The sequence below is a fragment of the Mus musculus genome, chromosome 1 (assembly GCF_000001635.26).
Source record: "Mus musculus strain C57BL/6J chromosome 1, GRCm38.p6 C57BL/6J".
Lineage (NCBI taxonomy): Eukaryota > Metazoa > Chordata > Mammalia > Rodentia > Muridae > Mus > Mus musculus.
Genome location: NC_000067.6, coordinates 134,433,773 through 134,453,300, shown reverse-complemented (window position 1 = coordinate 134,453,300; position 19,528 = coordinate 134,433,773).

Sequence of the window (19,528 nt, the reverse complement as noted above, 5' to 3'; positions counted from 1 at the left end):
TACTTGATCCTCCCAGGTGACTGGGCTGTACATTCGAAAGACCTTTGTCAGTAGCTTATCCAAGATAGAATGACAATTACCAAGAAAACTGACAAGCAGGCTGGGGAAAAATGCTCGGGCCACCAGAGCTACACAGAGCTTGGTTTTTGGTTTTGTTTTTTGTTTTTTTTTGGGGGGGGGTTGTTTGTTTCTTGTTTTTTAAAAAAATCCTAATGTTGTAGCGAAAGAGAATGCTCATGGTGATTAGGGTGGGAGAGACCTTTGTCTCAAAAAAAATACATACAGAGGAAAAAAGATTTTATTTATTTTATGTATGTATATGAGTACACTGTAGCTGTACAGAGGGTTGTGAGCCTTCATGTGGTTGTTGGGAAATGAATTTTTTAGGACCTCTGCTCGCTCAAATTGGTCCCTCTCGCTCCAGTCAACTCCCTCAGTCCCTGCTCTCTCTGGCCCAAAGATTTATTTATTATTATAAATAAGTACACTGTAGCTGTCTTCAGATGCACCAGAAGAGGACATCAGATTTCATTATGGGTGGTTGTGAGCCACCATGTGGTTGCTGGGATTTGAACTCAGGACCTTCAGAAGAGCAGTTAGTGCTCTTACCCGCTGAGCCATCTCGCCAGCCCTTCTTTGGGTCTTAACCATTTATTTTAGTTACTAATGCTTCTGATGGAATGCAGGAGCTTGTCCTCTGTTAGGGAAACGGGCCCTTGGTGAAAACTACAAATTGTTCCCATAGATTGCCATAGAAGCAGAGGCTAGTGTTAAAAGATTAAGAGTCGGTCCGGTGTGGTGGTGCACACCTTTAATCCCAGCACTTGGGAGGCAGAGGCAGGCGGATTTCTGAGTTCGAGGCCAGCCTAGTCTACAAAGTGAGTTCCAGGACAGCCAGGGCCAGGGCTATACAGAGAAACCCTGTCTCAAAACAAAACAAAACAAAACAAAAACAAACAAAAAAAAAGGCTTAAGAATTATGTTGGCAGAGCCCAGAGCACAGAGGAAAATGAAAAACAGGCTTGTAGCTGGGACGATGCAGGCAAGCTAAACATAACCAGAAGGACAGGGCTCTGGGCCTGTCAAGGGAAGCCACTGAGTCCTCCTAAAGCCCATGAGGAGTAGATGTAAGACATTATTGTCCTTTCATATACTCTTATTTCTGATGTTGCTGATTGTAATAGACTAAAATGTAAGTAAAGATGGCTGCTAACAATAGATTCTACACAGGAGACTACTCACACTACCCCAAAGACAAGGAGCTCGATATGAGATAAAGCAGAAAGAGTGCAGTTACATCTTGATGGCTATGATAGAGCTAACTCTGCAATGGAAAAGCTATGAATTGTTTGTGTGTATGTGGGGACAAAGAAAACATAGTCTAATTAGCAGTCAGCAAGACACGTCGAAGGCCCAGTACTGTGGCTTTTAAAATAGGTATGGTCCCCATAGACGCATGTTTGAATGCTTTGCCATAGGGAATGGCACTATTAGGAAGTATGGCGTTGTTGGGGGAAGTGTGTTACTGTGGGGGTGGGCCTTGAGGTTTCCTATGTTCCAGCTACACCCGCTGTGGCTACAGTCTCCTGCTGCCCATGGATCAAGATGTAGTACTCTCAGCTCCTTCTGCAGCACCATGTCTGTCTGTGCACAGCCATGCTTCTCACCATGATGAGAATGGACTAAACTTCTGAACTGTAAGCTAGCTCCAATTAAGTGTTTTCCTTTATAAGAGTTGATATGGGGCTGGAGAGATGGCTCAGTGGTTAAGAGTACTGACTGCTCTTCAGAGGTACTGAGTTCAATTCCCAGGAACCACATAGTGGTTCACAACCATCTGTAATGAAATCTGATGCCTCTTCTGGTGTGTCTGAAGACAGCTACAGTCAGTGTACTCACATACATAAAATAAATACATAAATCCTTTTAAAAAAAAAGAGTTGATAGGGCCATGGTATCTCTCTCTTCACAGCAATAAGACCCTTAGATGGGTACCAACAGCTGACAGCATAAGTCAAGAGATAGAGAGGCTTCAACCCTCCCTAAAAGGGCAGCTAGCATCATCGCTGGTTATGTTAGGGTAACATGCATAGAGTATGTGAGCCCTCTGCTGGCTTGGCCCATAATAGCCAGAGGATTAGCTAAGATTTGTGTATGAATGTTTGGCTTGCATATATGCCCATGCACCATGTATATATGCATGCCTAGTGCCCGAGGATATCAGGAGAAGGCATCAGATCCCCTGGAACTGGAGTTATGGGTGGTTGTGAGCTTCCATGTGGCTGATGAGAATTGAATCTGCGTCCTCTGCAAGGACGAGCACTCTTATCTGCTGAGCCACCTCTCCAGTCTGAATTAACTAACCTTGATAGAAATTACCTCAGTTTTTGTCCAATTTCTGCTATTGTCATAAGAAAAACAAAAACAAAATCCTACACAATGGAGTTAGGCAGCTTCTCCCTATCTTGGAAATTCCTTCCACACTTGGGGTTTTTCTTACTTTTTCTTAGTTTCTCATTTTCCCTTAATTTCTCACTTCTATGCAATAATTTTTTTTACAGATGTATTTATTTATTTGTTTGTTTGATTTTTTTTTGGTTTTTTGAGACAGGGTTTCTCTGTGTAGCCTTGGCTGTCCTGGAACTCACTTTGTAGACCAGGCTGGCCTCAAACTCAGAAATCCTCCTGCCTCTGCCTCCCGAGTGCTGGGATTAAAGGCGTGTGCCACCACGCCCAGCTTTTTGTTTGTTTGATTTTTTGAGATTTATTTATTTATTATGAATACAGTGTTCTGCCTGCAGGTATGACAGCAGGTCAGAAGAGGGCACCAGAACTCATTATAGATGATCATGAGTCACCGTAGTTGCTGGGAATTGAACTCAGGACCTCTCTCTGGGAGAGCAGCCAATGCTTTTAACCTCTGAGGCACCACTCCAACCCTAATGCAATAATTCTTAATAAAGCCTGCTTCTACTTTGCATACTTCCACATGACGTAACATTACTAATCTTCATTGGCATTAGACAATGACCTTAGACCCCTGTCCCAGGTTGATCTCTGGTGACTGTAAGTGTCCAGCAACTTAGGTCACTGGGTCATGAAGTTGGCCAGTGAAGGGCCCCATCATTCTCAAAAACCTGCATCATTTCTGAAGTTCTGTTTGTCTGTTTGTCTGTTTGTCTCTTTGTTTGTTTGTTTTTTCCTGACTGAAAATGCATGGGCTGTGGGTGTAGCTCAGTAGAGGGAGCAGAGGGTCCTTGATTTAATCGATAGCATTGGCATAAACCGATCATGATGGCATATGCTTGTAATTTCCAGCACTCCAGAGGTAGAAGCAGAAAGATGAGAAGTTCAAGGTCATTCTCAGTTATGTGGTGAGTTCAAGACCGGCCTAGACTACACAACACCCTAAAAAGAGAAATGGAGAGTGTGTTAGTTGCTTTAGACTACACAACACCCTAAAAAGAGAAATGGAGAGTGTGTTAGTTGCTTTTCTTTTCTTCCACTGATTTGATAAAAATGCTTGACAAAGCAATTTATGTAAGGATCTGTTTTAGCTCCCAGCCCTGGCAGGCAAGGAAGGCCTGGAAGCAGTGTGCAGTAGCTGGTCATGTCCATCAGTACTGGGAAACAGAGATGGTGAGTTCCACCTGCTCTCTCCTTATCCACTCTTAGATCCCAAACCATGGGGTGCTGCTTCCCATGTTCAAGGTGGGTGCTCACACCTTTATTTCTCTCCAGAAACACATTCAGACCAGAGCGCCTCGAGGTTCACCCTAGGTGATTAAAAATCCCATGAAACTGACAAGCAAGATTCTCCCAGGCGACCTATAGAATTTAACTAACCTATAGTTTCTCCTTTTTTATTTATTGATAGGAAAGGGGTAGAATCAGATTCTTAGTATTGATTCTTGGCCTTAAGATGATAATTCATTTACTTGCATAATAGCTTTCACCTACAAGTAGATAGGAATTTAGGGCATAAGTTAATGAATAAGAAATACATAGTTGGAGAGAGAAGGCCATAGTTTCTTGCTACCAGTTAGAAGTTCTTATAAACACAAAGAAAGATAGTATATAGACAAGGAATTTTTAAGCGATCTGAGACTTTTTCTTTTGGGGACAGGTTCCCACTATGTAGGCATAGCTGGCCTGATACTCACTATGTAGAACACACTAGCCTAGAACTCATAGAGATCTGCCTGCCTCTGCCTTTAACATGTTAGGATTAAAGGTGTGTGTTACTACAACCAGTGATGATCTGGGACTTTAGCTGAAGTGCAAGTCAGAATGCTGTGGACTCAAAGCTCCAATCCTGGCTCTCATCTTCAGAAAAAAAAAAAAAAAAAAAAAAGAGTGTCCTTCTGAAGGCACCTGAGTTGGGAGTCACTAGTATAGGACAAGAGAGAAAACCGTGTAGGGTCAGCAGGTGAAGGTGCTTGCCACCAAACCTGATAACCTGAGTTCCATCCCTGAGACTCATATGATAAAAAGAGAGAACTAAATCCTTCATGTTATCCTCTGTGTTAAGGCCTAGTGACCAAGCCAGCTCAATCAGTCAACGGGATCTTGAAGGATGGAGTGAGGATTGAAAAGAAAAAGACAGGGCTGGTGAGATGGCTCAGGGGGTAAGAGCACCCGACTGTTCTTCCAAAGGTCCAAAGTTCAAATCCCAGCAACCACATGGTGGCTCACAACCACCTGTAACAGAGATCTGATGCCCTCTTCTGGTGTGTCTGAAGACAGCTACAGTGTACTTACATATAATAAATAAATAAATCTTTAAAAAAAAAAAAAAGAAAAGAAAAAGACAATTAGACAACATTATAGCATGACTCCAGCCAGTTCTGAAGCTGAAGCAGGTCTATTTTTTTCCAGTCTGCTTTTATACCATTCTAGGTACATGCAAAGAACAGGGTGAGTTCTAGATCAAAGACAAAGTAGTCAAGAAACAAAGCAATAAACAAAGTCCTGTGGTCACTGTGTCTAGGGGCTTACCAAGATTACCTAGATACAAGGAATACAATACATTCCTCTGCTGTACTCATCCTGAGCCTTGTCCTACCCCACTGTCAAATTCTTTCCAAATTCCTAGTAACAGCACCAAGAGCTTTCCACACCTAGGTAACCATTGCCTAACTAGCCATTTTCTGCTGTTACTAATATTATAAGGAAACTTTTTCATGTGCTGATACTAGGAAACTTTTACATGCCTGAGTTGATGGCATATTCTGATATGTTCTGTGCTTTGGTATTCTTGGAAACCAATTACAATAGAGGTCAGTTAGAACGTTATATAGTTAGAACAATAAGCTTGGATGCAAACTGACCTGGCAGCACTTCCTGCACCTGTGTGTGATAAGCTGTCCCTGGGATGGACCCCAATATAAAAGAGACGCCTGCACCAATAAAAGAAGCACTTCTGTTTTGAGTAAAGTTTTAAGTTCCCAAGACCTCCTTGGGAATTCACATCCTACTTGACAGAAAGAGACATGTACACTGGGTAGCTGACATTGGCAAGTTAAGACTATAAAAGACCAACAAGGAGCTGTTTCCAGTTGTCTTAGGATTTTACTGCTGTGAACAGACACCATGACCAAGGCAAGTCTTATAAAGAACATTTAATTGGAGCTTGCTTACAGGTTCAGAGGTTCAGTCCAGTATCATCAGGGTGGGGACATGGCAGCATCCAGGCAGGCATGGTGCAGAAGCTGAGAGTTCTACATCTTCATCTGAAGACTGCTAGTGGAAGACTGAATTCCAGACAGCTAGGGTGAGGGTCTTTTTCGAGACAGGGTTTCTCTGTGTAGCCCTGGCTGTCCTGGAACTCACTCTGCAGACCAGGCTGGCCTCAAACTCAGAAATTTGCCTGCCTCTGCCTCTGCCTCCTGAGTGCTGGGATTAAAGGCGTGCACCACCAGGCCCGGTTTAGGATGAGGATCTTAAGCCCACACCCATAATGATACACCTATTGTGACCACACCACAAGGCCACACCTCCAAATAGTGCCACTTCCTGGGCCAAGCATATACAAACTATCACATCAGTGTAATAGCATTAGGATCTCTTTATTATAAGCTCAGGCTTGGGCTCTCCTCCAACCCAACCCTGACACAGCAGGATGGGAAGGTGGAGCAGCCTTGAGCCCTCAGCAGGACAAGGTTTTATTGGAAATAGGGAGGGAGGGAGGGAGGGTCTATCCCGGCAAGTATCTAACTGAATGTCTATTGTAAGCAAACAGGTGGGTGCTCTGAAGCAAGACTGTATACAATCACAGTGGGTCTGAAAGTACATCTGGAACAATCAGGCTAATCTTTAATTGTGGTTAGGAAGTAGCTAGTAAGTAACTCTGGCCAAGGACAAGCTGTGGGGGTCCTTCCTGGTACGTGGGTGCAGCTTGGGTTCTGCTGCCAGTCAAGTTCTTAGGCTTCTTCTTCTTCTTCTTCTTTTTTTTTTTTTTTCTTTAAGATGGAGGCTGGTCCCAAGATGGAGTAGGTTTGGCCTCTCAAGACATGAATGCTATGCAAGGCAAGCCCCCCACCACAGTTGAATAACCCAACCAATAACAGGATAAATGTACAACAAAGATTTGTCCCTATCCCTAAATCCTGATTGGTGAAATAACTTGGCACAGATGTTTATGGATTTCAGACTTAAAAGCTCTATAGGGTTCTGGCTGGGTGTTGTAGTTCAGAGTCCCTAAATCAGTATCTGAGTGGTTTGTGGGCTGATTCCAAGACCTCAACACTCTGATCTTCATAAACTTGCTATGCCATGCCCACGAGTGCTCATGCACACACTTGTGCGCGCACACACACACACATTTAAAAGTTAGGGCCTATGGGATGGCTTAGTGTGTAAGGGCATTTGCCACCAAGCCTGACAAGATCTGTTTGATCCCTGATAGCTACATAGTGGGCATCAAGAACTGAGTGTTAGGTCCAAAGTCGACTAAGTCCCCCCAGTAGAGGCTTGCTCTGTGCCTGTAATGTTTTCTCTGTTTTTCAAGACAGGGTTTCACTGTGTAGCCTGGGTCCTGGCACTCACTCTGTAGATGAACTTGGCTTTAAACTCACAGAGAGCTACCTGCCTTTGCCTCCCAAGGGTTGGTATTAAAGCATGCATCACCACACCCAACTGGAAAATAATTTTTTTTATTAGAGTATAGAAGCAGGGCTGGAGAGATGGCTCAGTGGTTAAGAGCACCGACTGCTCTTCCGAAGGTCCTGAGTTCAAATCCCAGCAACCACATGGTGGCTTACAACCATCCGTAATAAGATCTGATGCCCTCTTCTGGTGCATCTGAAGACTGTTAAAGTGTACTTATTAGATATAATAATAAATAAATCTTAAAAAAAAAAAAGAGTATAGAAGCAACAGCAGGCCTCCACGATGGTTTGGTTTTTTTTCCCTTAAACTCAGAAGACAATATCAGGCCTCTAAGATATATTGAATAAGGGTAGACTTTGTATAATAATTTTTATAGTTTGTTTAATGTAAAATAATATTTAAAGAAGGTACTAGATGATGGTCGTCAAACCCTCAGAAAGGTTTGTTGAATTCAGCATTTAGGGTATTTAATGGAGGGAGGAGCAGGAAAGGATGGAAAGGGCTCTCCACCTTAGCCAGAAATGGCAGCTCTGGCAGCAGCCCCAAGGCCACTTTCAAAGGACACATGCACCAATAAACAGCATAAGTGTAGCAACATTTCTCACTGGGCAAGGAACTGCCCCACACATTGCTTGCTGCCAAGACCTTACTTCAGCTGTTATCTGCCTCTGAGGAAAACATGTCTTTGCCGAATGCAACTTGTCTCTGTGATTGTGTACATCATGAACTCCTGAGAATGCTTACCCAAGGGGTAAGACCTCTCTTACCCCTGAGCGTATAAACTGTCTGATGTTCTGACAAGGCTGACTATTGCATGAAACTTTAGTCTGCATCATTTATCGATTCCCTTCTCTCAGGTCTCACTGCCTCTGGAGAGGCAAACACTCCTTCACAGGTAACGCCCAGGATGAGCCTAATATCAAAGTCCAAGACAATCTACCCCTTCCCAGGTTGCAAGGAATCAAGTCCAGTCAACTGATGAGATACATTAAAAACTTTACTGAAGTGACAGAGTGAGTTCCAGGACAGCCAGGGCTACACAGAGAAACCCAGTCTTTAAATCCCAAAAACCAAACAAACAAATAAGAAGGTTGATAGTAAAAGTATGTGTAAAAACAATTTTAGTTTGCTAAAACATCTGTGTATAAAACCTGAATTCAAATCTTGTTTAAAAAAATAAAATACAAAACAATAAACAGGCATAAAATATTTTAAAGGGTATAAAATGTAAACCTATAGTTCATGGTAAAAATGACTGCAAATATTTTGGATAAGGATGAATTTTGTATGATAAGATATTTCTTTGGACTTGGGGTAAAATTAGCCAAAATTCTTCCTATAGGGCTAACAGCAACAGGTCCCCAGGACTGTACTTTGACACAAAATTTGACTAGCTCTGCTGTGTTTAAAAATAATAGGTTCATAAGAAATTATCTGATTTCCTGACCATGCATACAAATAGCAGTTGGTCCTCAAAAGTGACTGATAAAAAAGACCAGTAACCCCAGGTTTCATAGCTGGTTTTACTGGAATCCATGGCTGACTACCTTCCTCATAGGCTTTGTGGGTCACCTTGTCCTTCTCCTCCTAGGTCACGATTCAGGCTGCTTAGTTAACTGCTTATTACCCCATACCTTCTCCTTCATAAAAATGAAGGATTTAAAGGTCAAAGAAAGAGGAGACTGAAGTGTCCAAAGTAACACCATGTTACCAGACTACTCTGACCCACGTCTAGGGTTGATATAATTGTGACTGGGTGGTCTTTTGCCTTTAAGAATGCTGTACCCCTGAGCTTTAGCGCTGAGTCTTTCTGAGCCTTTGGCTCGCTCTTGGTCACTGGGGAAAACTAAAGAACTAACTTGGCCTTCTGTGCACAGTGGTCTGTTACTTTCTCACCTATAACATTTATCACTGTGTTGAAGCCCTTCACAGTGCTGTATACATACACGTAGGCCAAACCCACGCCCCTGTGGAAGGAACCACGTTTGGGTAAGACAGGAGAGAACTGCTGGTCCTGAACAAGCATGAAAATCCCATCCACACACAAACCCCTCCAGCCAATACAGAAGCTTGCAACCTTCAGGAAAGAAAAGAGATAATGGGAAACAAACTTGAGGGAGGAGCAAGAGTTCCAGAAAGGGAGGTGTGGCGGGGGAACTACCCTTTGCTACCTTAGCTACATTTGCCTTTGGTAGGTGACGCAATCTAGAGATCGCAGGAGAAATGCTTGGCTTGTTTTCCTCAAGGGGAATATTTGATATTCACAAACTAGTTTTGATTGCTTAGTGTGTGCTAAACTATTAAGTCCCAGGCAATGAAGAAAACCATATTGAATGCACAACCTACTTTAATTGGAATTGAAGTAAGAAATAAGCTTTAGGGAGGGTATGTAAAAAAAAATAAATAAAGTGTAGCAGCTGGGGAGATTCCTTGGTGGGGAAGAGCTGAGTTTGGATCCCTAGGGGGCTGGGAGGAAAAGAAAGAAAGAGAGAGAGAAAGAGAGAGAGAGAGAGAGAGAGAGAGAGAGAGAGAGAAGGAGGGAGGGAGGGAGGGAGGGAGGGGGGAAGGAAAGGAAAGGAAAGGAAAGGAAAGGAAAGGAAAGGAAAGGAAAGGAAAGGAAAGGAAAGGAAAGGAAAGGAAAGAAAGGAAGCAAGCAGCAGCTGGGTGTGGCCATACTTGGCAACAACCCCAAAGCTGCAGGTGGAGGGACTAAGGACAGTAACAGCATAGCCAGAAAAAATGGTGAGCTCCCGGCTCAGTGAGAGACCTTGTTTCCAGGGAGCAAGGCAGAGGGTGATGGAGTAGAACAGCAGTTGTTAGAACTTTAAGATGTTACAGGTTTGTAGCAGGGTAGTGGTGGCACATGCCTTTAATCCCAGCACTTGGGAGGCAGAGGCAGGTGGATTTCTGAGTTTGAGGCCAGCCTGGTCTATAGAGTGAGTTCCAGGACAGCCAGGACCTCACAGAGAAATCCTGTCTCCAAAACCCAAAAAACAAACAAACAACAACAACAAATTACAGGTTTGTAGAAAGGAAGCCAGATAAATTGCCCTTCCAATATAAGTTTTGATAGAATTTTTAGCATCATGGTCATAGGCAGCCATGCTGAAGCCTTTAAAGAAAGAAGACTTCAGGCCAGAGGAAGAGCTTCATTAGCTGAGATAGCCATCACCGACAGCGTGCCTGGGGTCTTAAAGAAAGAGCCTTCAGTTTTGGGGATATTAAGAGAGTTATAGCACCACACTATGGACAGCAAGGGGACAAATGGGTTTCTTGCTCTTAAAAGGGTGGGGTGGATAACAAGGCACCTAGCCTACTTGCTAAGAGTCACAAGGCAGGCATAAAGTTACAATTCAAGGTTGTCTTGTCTTGGGTCTAGGAAGTAGTGGGACTTGCAGCTGCCGGGGTGGGGCAGGAGCATGGAAGTGAGGGGTGGGGGGTGGGGATGCTGAAAACTGAGGTCTGCAAGGGCCACCAAAAACTTATTTATGAACTCTGGAGAGGGAGAGACTGAGTGGGAGAAGAGAGCAGCAGCAATGTTCTGCTGTCTCCTGGCCTCCACACATGCTCAACTGCATCTCCACCACCCTGCCTGCTATCAAGATAATAGACTAAGCCTCCAAAACTCTAAGCAAAGCCCCAATTCAATGTGTTCTTCTCTAAGAATTGCCTTGGTCAAGTGTCTCTTCACAGCAATTGAGCAGTGACCAAGTGTGGGAAGCCACATGTGCCGTTTCTGAGTGGCACTGACTACTGCTGGCCACCACGCATAAGATTGGACAAACAACCAATGTGTACATATGCAGTAAAGTTTTTTGCAAAGACACTGCCTGGCCCAGGCATGATAATGAGGTTCTGTAAGGTACTGAGAGTATAACCAATCAGATGTGAGACTTGCAAATGAGGTATGATAATGAGGTTCTGTAAGGTACTGAGAGTATAACCAATCAGATGTGAGACATGCAAATGAGGTATGATAATGAGGTTCTGTAAGGTACTGAGAGAGAGTAGCCAATCAGATGAGGAACATGCAAATGAGGCTTAGTGCATAACCAATCCGGGTGTGAGACACGCCCCTCCTAGGCCTATAAAAGCAGCACCAGTTCTGGGCTCGAAGTCTTTTCGCCTCTACAATCAAGCTCTCCCAATAAACGTGTGCAGAAGGATCCTGTTGCAGCGTCATTCTTCCTGGCCAGTCGAGCACGCGCAAGAACCAAGACATACCCCACTAAATTCCCTAGGCATCTTGGTGCACACCTCTAGTCCCAGTCTTCAGGAGGCAGAGCGGGCAGATAAGACATCTGAGTTCAAGGCCAGCCTGATGTATAGAGCAAGTTCCAGGGCATACAGAAAGAAGCCATGTCTGGGGCTGGAGAGATGGCTCAGCAGTTAAGAGCACTGACTGTTCTTCCAGAGGTCCTGAGTTCAATTCCCAGCAACCATATGGTGGCTCACAACCATCTGTAATGAGATCTGATGCCCTCTTCTGGTGTGTCTGAAGACAGCAACACTGTACTCATATTCATAAAATAAATAAACAAATCTTTTTTTAAAAGGGATGGTCAAAATTAAAAATAAAAATAAAAAATAAACCATGTCTGAAAAAAAACCTAACTAAAATAAACAAACGAATAACTATTAAAAGTTGTGTGAACTGAAGACAAATCTGGAGGAGTCTGACTTCTTTGCTGGCATCTGTCCTTTGCTTTTCTGCTTTCTCTCTCCTTTACTCTCTTCACTAGTAATCCATAAACATAACAAAATTCTCTATCAGCGGCAAAGGTTCTTTCGGTCTCATTTATGATTTCTCTAAGAGGGAGAAATAACTCTGCTATTACCTAATTCCCTGGACAAAAATTGGGCTATGAATTTGATTTTGAAGTTCTTGAACCCTATACACCTATAGTTATATATACCCTGGGGCAGGAAAGATGCCCTGGTGGTTAAGCACACTTACTGCTCTTGTAGAAGACGAAGTTTTAGTTCCCAGCACCTACATGGTAGCCTGTAACTCTGATGCCCAGTTCTGACCTTTCCATACTCCTACACATACATGGTGCATACACACACACACACACACACACACACACACACACACACACACACAGAGGTAAGGCATTCACACACAAAATAAACTTAATATTGACTTCTGATTAAAAATTCCATTTGTAAAGGGATCTTCCTCTCATGAAAAAGTTCTGTTGGTTCCTCTACATCTTGTGTGTTCATGCAGGCACTGTGTCAACGCATGGGAAGGTCAGAGGTAGGAGAGAAGGGACTCCCACATGTCCCTTTCTGACCTCCACACCTGTGCCATGGCACCCCCTCACGCCCCCCAATAATCACTATTTTAAAAATAAGAAGTTGTGCCAAACTCAGGCTAAATGTGTGTGAATCTAACTTCTCAACCCTCTTCTCCTCTGCCCTGCGACCTTGTCATCAGTTTCATCATCTCTCCTTCATTCCTTTTCTAATAATCCATAAACAGAACAAAAACTATAATCCACAAACTGGCTTGACGTCAGTTTTCGCCTGCCACCTGGTTGGCTCTTGAGTATGAACTCCCGGTCCTCAGGTCTGCCTGCCAGCGCACCTCCCCCGAGCCATCTCCATAGCCCTGATAAGCTCTGTCTACAAAATACACATCAGTTCCTGATCTGTATGGGTTTTATTGAAGTTTCATGCTTCAGAGGAATGTTTCTACTTTGTTTCTACTGGATACACTGTGGTTAGATGGACTGTGAGCTCTTTCATTGGTATTTGCAGGAACTGTTGATTCTATGAACTCTAAAGTTTGACTAAATGAGCGGATGACCTTGATTGGTTTCACTGTTATAAATTCAGATTCGCACTCCTTTTTAAATGGCTTTACTTCATCTTGTGTGTACAGACCAGAGATCATTCCTCACTCACGTAAATCCAGTCTAAAACCTTCTAGTTTGTAATGAGATTTGAATTTTAGGGCAAAACCCCCAAGTCTGACAGCCCTACCAGGCTGGACTACCTGTTTCAATGTACCAATTAAAGACTTGGGTAATGCTGAGGGTCTAAGAGGAAATTTCATCAATACAGCAGCGCTGGGAGGGACAGATGGAGAGGCCCAGTGGTCCCCAAGTCCATTTTTGGAGTACTGATGTTTTGATTTTGAGTAGAGAAGAAAGAGGGGAAAGAGCGAAGGGGTGCACACTCTGAGCTAGTCTTAAGGAGGCGTGGTCTCCATCACTCTGAGCTGTTGTGCAGCAAGACCCTAGAAGTCCTTCACCCGAGGAGCCGGCCTCAGTGACACGGTGCATCTGCACCCTCACTGGTAACTGACATGTGGCTGCCAGTCTATCCTGGGAGGCTTTCTGTCCCTGGAATCCAAGGTGACTGCAGGTTTAACATAATCCCTTACCTGCATGTTTCATTAAAATTAGCTGCTCAGTGAGTTAATGTGCTTACATACTAACTATATCACATCTAATCAGGATTAGATTTTTATCTGAACACCTCCTACAGGAAGACAGAAACACATCGTCCTGCCAAGAAAGCTTCCTAAAAGAAAAAAGTAAACTGCAGGGTGAGCCAGAGACACCAGGCTTTAATTCCATTTTCGTTGTTTTATCTTTTTTTTTTGGGGGGGGGGGCTTGGGAGACAGGGTTTCTCTGTGTAGTCCTGGCTGTCCTGGAACTCACTCTGTAGACTAGGATGGCCTTGAACCCAGAAATCCGCCTGCCTCTGCCTCTGCCTCCCAAGTGCTGAGATCAAAGGTGTGCACTGCCATGCCCAGCTAATTTGTTGACTTCTAATCTGCCCATGTCTGCACTCCTGAGTGCTGGAACTACAAACAGCATGCCTAAAGTGAACCAAGCCTGGTCTATGCGGCAGTAGGGATTATAGGGAGGGGTTCATCCATGCTAGACAGTCACTCTCCCAAACCAATAAATCTCATCCATGTTAATGGTTTTTGCCATGTTTCAGATATAGATTTTCAAAAAATATATAGTAATTTTATTAAGAAAAAAAAATGTTTTCACAAACTGAGTATAAACTCCTCTTGTCCTAGATGATTTTTCTTCCATAAGAGAAAAGGTGAGGACAAACTAGAAAGCCAAACATTTGTGAAAGATAAAAGCTATGACCCCAGCACTTTGGAGGCAGTGGTAGGTAGATCTTTATATACTCAAAGCCAGCCTGGTCTACAGAGGGTTTCAGAACTTCCTGTGTTACATAGTGGGACCAACTTAAAAAAAAAAAAAAAACAAGAAAACCCTCTGGTGGTACACACCTGTAATCCCAGCTACTCCTGAGGCTGATTCAGGGTTAGCCTGGGCTACAGAGTAAGTTGAAGGATAGCCTGATCAATTCAGTGACATCCTTTCGCAAAATAAATATAAAAAGCAATTTCTTAGGTCAAAATAAAAAAATATTGATATAAAGTTAGCCAGTTAGAGTTTCCATTGCTATGAAGAGACTCCATGACCATGACAACTTTTATAAAGGACAACATTTGATGGGGACTGGCTTACAGGTTCAGAGGTTCAGTCCATTATCAAGGTAGGAAACATGGCAGCTTGCAGGCAGATGTGGTGCTGACGGAGTGGCGTGTTCTACATCTGGGTCTGCAGGCAGCAGAGACACTGGTACTGGCTTGAATATTTGAAACCCCAAAGTCCGCCCCCTATGACCACTTCCTCCAATAAGGCCACACCCCCTAACCCCTGTCCAGTAGCACCACTCCCTAATGGCCAAGCATTCAAATTTATGAGGCTCTGGGGACCATTCCTAGTCAAATCCACCACAAAAGTAAAGCCCAACTTTCCACTACACTGTACATTTCCATTCTTAAAGACTGGGTTGAAGAACAAGAATTCTGTTCTATCCCATTCTTATATGAAATGTTTGATACCTGATGATAAGATTTTATCCAAATTTTCCTACTTAAAGCTAAAATAGATCCCAATGCTAAATTTGCATGCTTTTGGACTGATTTGAAGTCTTCCTCTGCCAGAAAAGCCACCATCGCAGTAGTAGGAAAAATTCTATTACAAAGACTTATTCATGGTGCTGGAGAGATGGCTCAGTGTTTCTGAGTGCTTGCTGTTCTTTCAGAGGATTTGAGTTTTGTTCCCAGCACCAGGTCTGCCAGCTCACAACTGCATACATCTTCCGCTTCGAGGAATCCAAACTCCCCTTTCTGGCCTCTGCTGGCACCCACATACATGGGACATCTATAAGTTCCCAAAGTGACATGTGTGTGCGCCAAAGTCCCCCCTCCCGCCACAATAAAATAAATCTTTTAAAAATTTTTTCAAGATAGGGTTTCTCTGTGTAGACCTAGCTGTTCAGAAACTCACTGTCTAGACTATGCTGGACTCAAATGAACCACCTGCCCCTGCCTCACTAGCACTGGGATTAAAGTTGTTGCACCATCAACACACCTAGCTTAAAAATAAATCTTAAAAGGGGATTTTGCCACTTGGGCCAATCCTACTCAATAAGTAAATGTATTCATTGTGCTTATACCTGGGATGGATTAAATGGACATGTGGCACCAACAAAATTAACTGTCAGAAGTGACCAAAGCTCAGAGCTTTATTGTAATAGTTTATCTATTTTATATATTGGTGTTCTGCCTGCATGTATGTCTGAGGGTGATAATCCCCTCAAACTGGAAGTATAGACAGGTATGAGGTATCATGTGGTTGCTGGGAACTGAACCGTTGCCCTTTGGAAGAGCAGCCAGTGCTCTTAACTGCTGAGCCATCTCTCCAGGCCCTAGTGTTTGGCTTCTTTAGCTAAAAACATTCTCATTTGTTTTTCTAAGTTTTACCCCCATTGGAAACCATGACATACTTCTTTATAAAGGGACTCTTATGAAACGGACCAAGCCAAGAGCTACCTACATAAGCCATCTCTCCTAAAGGAAGACATCACACATTATAAGGGATGTTTAGTATGGTAATTAATAAGTTAAGACTTGGTTATAGAGAGCTGGGCATCGTGGTGCATGCCTTTAATCCCAGCACTCGGGAGGCAGAGGCAGGTGGATTTCTGAGTTCGAGGCCAGCCTGGTCTACAAAGTGAGTTCCAGGACAGCCAGGGCTATACAGAGAAACCCTGTCTCAAAAAAAACCAACCAACCAAAGAAAAGACTTGGTTATAGAAAATTTTCATGGTGAGCTTTCAGAGGACAGGGACTAAGTGAGCCACAGCTAAGATCAGATGACTCTGTTGGGAAAGACAACACAGCGAATGAACAAAGACCAGGCCAGCCTGGATAAGAAGGGTCCTACAAGTAGTTAACTCCTCAGGTGCTGCAGAACATCAGGACTTAAGCACATGAGTCTTATTTCTCACTTCCCACGTGGGCTGATTCTCCTGGGGAACACATCCACATAGGTAGCAGGCAAGCTGGGGACTCGACAGCTTTACACGTTTTTCATTCTCCCACAGCACACTGTTAAGATCTTTCTTATTTAAGAGCTTTGACATCCCCAAATCATATACTAAAACCAAATCTCCATGTGAAAAAAGATTCAAAAAGTTTACTAACTTCATAGAAGGGTTGTCGTTCAGTATAATTCAGAAATAATCCAGTTTTTAAATGAACACAAACCTCTTTTAAATCTTCCAAAGAAAACTTCATGGGGTGTGGGGAGGTATTTCTATTTACATTCAAATTCCTACAACCAAATAAATACATAATCATCTCCCTAGTAATAAAAAGGGGACACAATAACCAGTTCCAACCACGTGGATAACAGTGACTTACTGATAATAAAGCAGGTAAAAATATAACAAATTAACAATCTGGGCAGTAACGCTGCTCTATTCACTCTTATTAATAAGAGATATACTAAAATTCCAGGTGATTTTTATCCAAACCTTACAAGACCACTAGTTTCCAACGGTAACATTATGGGGTTTTTTGTTGTTTTAAAGTCAAACGGACTCAATATTAGAGCCAAAAAAAAAAAAAAGAAAGAAAAGAAAAACCCTCTTTGGAGGCATAATAGTCTATTTCAGAACATGCTGTATTTGCTAAAAATACTAAAGGACATACCTTTAAATTTTATGTTAGAAGTCCAGTGTGGCGGTACATGGATTTAGTTCCAGTACCAGGGAGTCGAGGCAGGTGGATCTATGTGAGTCTGAGGCCAGCCTGGTCTATAAATCAAGTCCAGAACATTGAAACCTGACTCAAAAAAATGAAAACAACAACAACAACAAAACAACCCAAAAAACTGACAAACAAAACAAAATGTTGAAAGACAGGATATATTGATAAAGTGTTAATTGAAAAAGAAAGACAATTTGTAAGGAGTCGTAGCACATACCTTTGATCCCAGCACTTGAGAGGCAGAAGATGAATCCCCATGAATTTGAGGCCAGTCTGATCTACATAGCAAATTTCAGGCCAGCCAGGGCTGCAGAGTTAGACCCTGTCTCAAAAACAAAACAGAAACAAAACACCCACAGAACCAAAACCCAACAAAGAAAGTCTAAAAAGTGGGACTTGGAGCTGGAGAGAGTTCAGTGGGTCAGAACACTTCCTGTTCTTTCACAGGACCTAACTTCCTGGCACCCCACCCGCTGGTTCTCAACCATCTGTAACTCCAGTTTCGGGGAATCTGACTCCCTCTTCTGGCTTCCCTAGGTACTACACGTACATGGCAGATACGTGTGCACTCACTCATATACATAAAGTAAAAGTAAAAAAAAAAAAAACAAACAAACAAACCCAAGTTATAACCTGTGGTGGCTATTCCTGGTTGTCAACTTGACTCTATCTGGAATGAACTGTAGTCCAGAAGTGGAGGGCTCACCTGTGACCCAGATCTTGAGGCTGGAAGATACAAGTTTCTGACCTGGATCTTGACATGGAGATCTTGAGGCACAATGGCCATGAAAAGCTTAGTAAGTAATTCCAGGAGACTGAGGCAAGCAGACCTCTGAGTTCAAGGTCAGCCTGGGACAAAGCAAGTCTCAGATTCCAGGGGTGGTGGTAAACACCTTTAATCTGGGCTACACCTTCTGTTGGAGGCCTACATAAGGGTATTGGGAGAAGGAAGACTCACTCTATACCTGCTTGCACCTACTAGCCAGCACATCTGTGGGAACCTACTTCTACAGAAGAGCAGCTCAAACAACTAACCCGAGGGACTGAGCAACTACTAGATTCTTGGACTTCCCATCCACAGCTGCCCATTGTTGGGTTAGTTGGACTAGAGAGTGTAAGCCATTACAATAAATTCCCTCAATCTCTCAATATAGAGACCTTCCATAAGTTCTGTGACTCTAACCAACCCTGACAAACACATGATCTGAAAGACTTTAAAGGCCCATGTTTTCTGATGAAATGAATCCTCAGGGGTCCCATAGTACAGTTAACAAGAATTGAAAACAAAAATACTAAACAATACCTGTGTTATGGGAAGTAGATGAAAGAGTAGATTGGAGCCTCCTTTTCTTCTCTGACAATAGAATGTTATGTTCACAAAATCTATAGAATCCTGACTTCTCACAACTCTGGTTTCCTATTTGTATCTCTGTCGCTACTATTTAGTACATGGAGAAAGGATAATTTTGTTGGGTAAAATTTAGAACTACAATTCTAATTTCTTCTGTAATGACTGGAAATTTGCTTCCCCCAACTAGTATCTGATCATAGTAAAATAAGCAAATGAAATCACTTGTCATAATTATCTGTACACGAAAGGCTGTTCCCTAAGATGAGAACTGGCTACTCCCCATGAGGTTGTGGTTATAGAATCCAACTGACCAGAAGACTAAAATATTAAGCCGGGCATGGTGGTGCATGCCTGTAATCCCAGCACTTGGATCTCTGCGAGTTCAAGGCCAACCTGGTCTACAAAGTGAGTCCAGGAGAGTCAGGAGTACACAGAGAAACCCTGTCCTGAAAATAATGATAATTTCAAATATTACAAATAGCAAATAAATGTATTTCATAGACTATAAATGACAGATGAAGAGGAGACTTACACCTGGGATAGGGTGTGATTTTTAGAGGGTGTGGTGAATGCCTGTAATCCCAGGATTAAGGAGGTAGAGGCAGGAGAACCAAGAGTTCAAGACCATCCCTGGTTCACATCCAGTGTGAGGCCTGACTCTAACTATGCTATGCACTTGGAGGGAAACGGTTTCTTCTTTTCTGTCTTCTTCACTTGAGACCAGATCACAGTGTTGGCCCTGGTGGAGCGGAGGTGAGACGCATGCACCGCCACACCCTCCTTTGCCCCTTTGCTTTTAATTTCTATTCCCTGGGTTATCACTTGAGACTAAGAAACATTTTGTTTCTTGGCCTAGGTGAACTGTTTCTGTTTTTGTTTTGGAGACAGGGTCCGTGTAATCTTAGCTGTCCTAGAACTCACAGACTTTTCTGCTTCTGGCTCGGCTGCTATTAAAGGCGTGTAT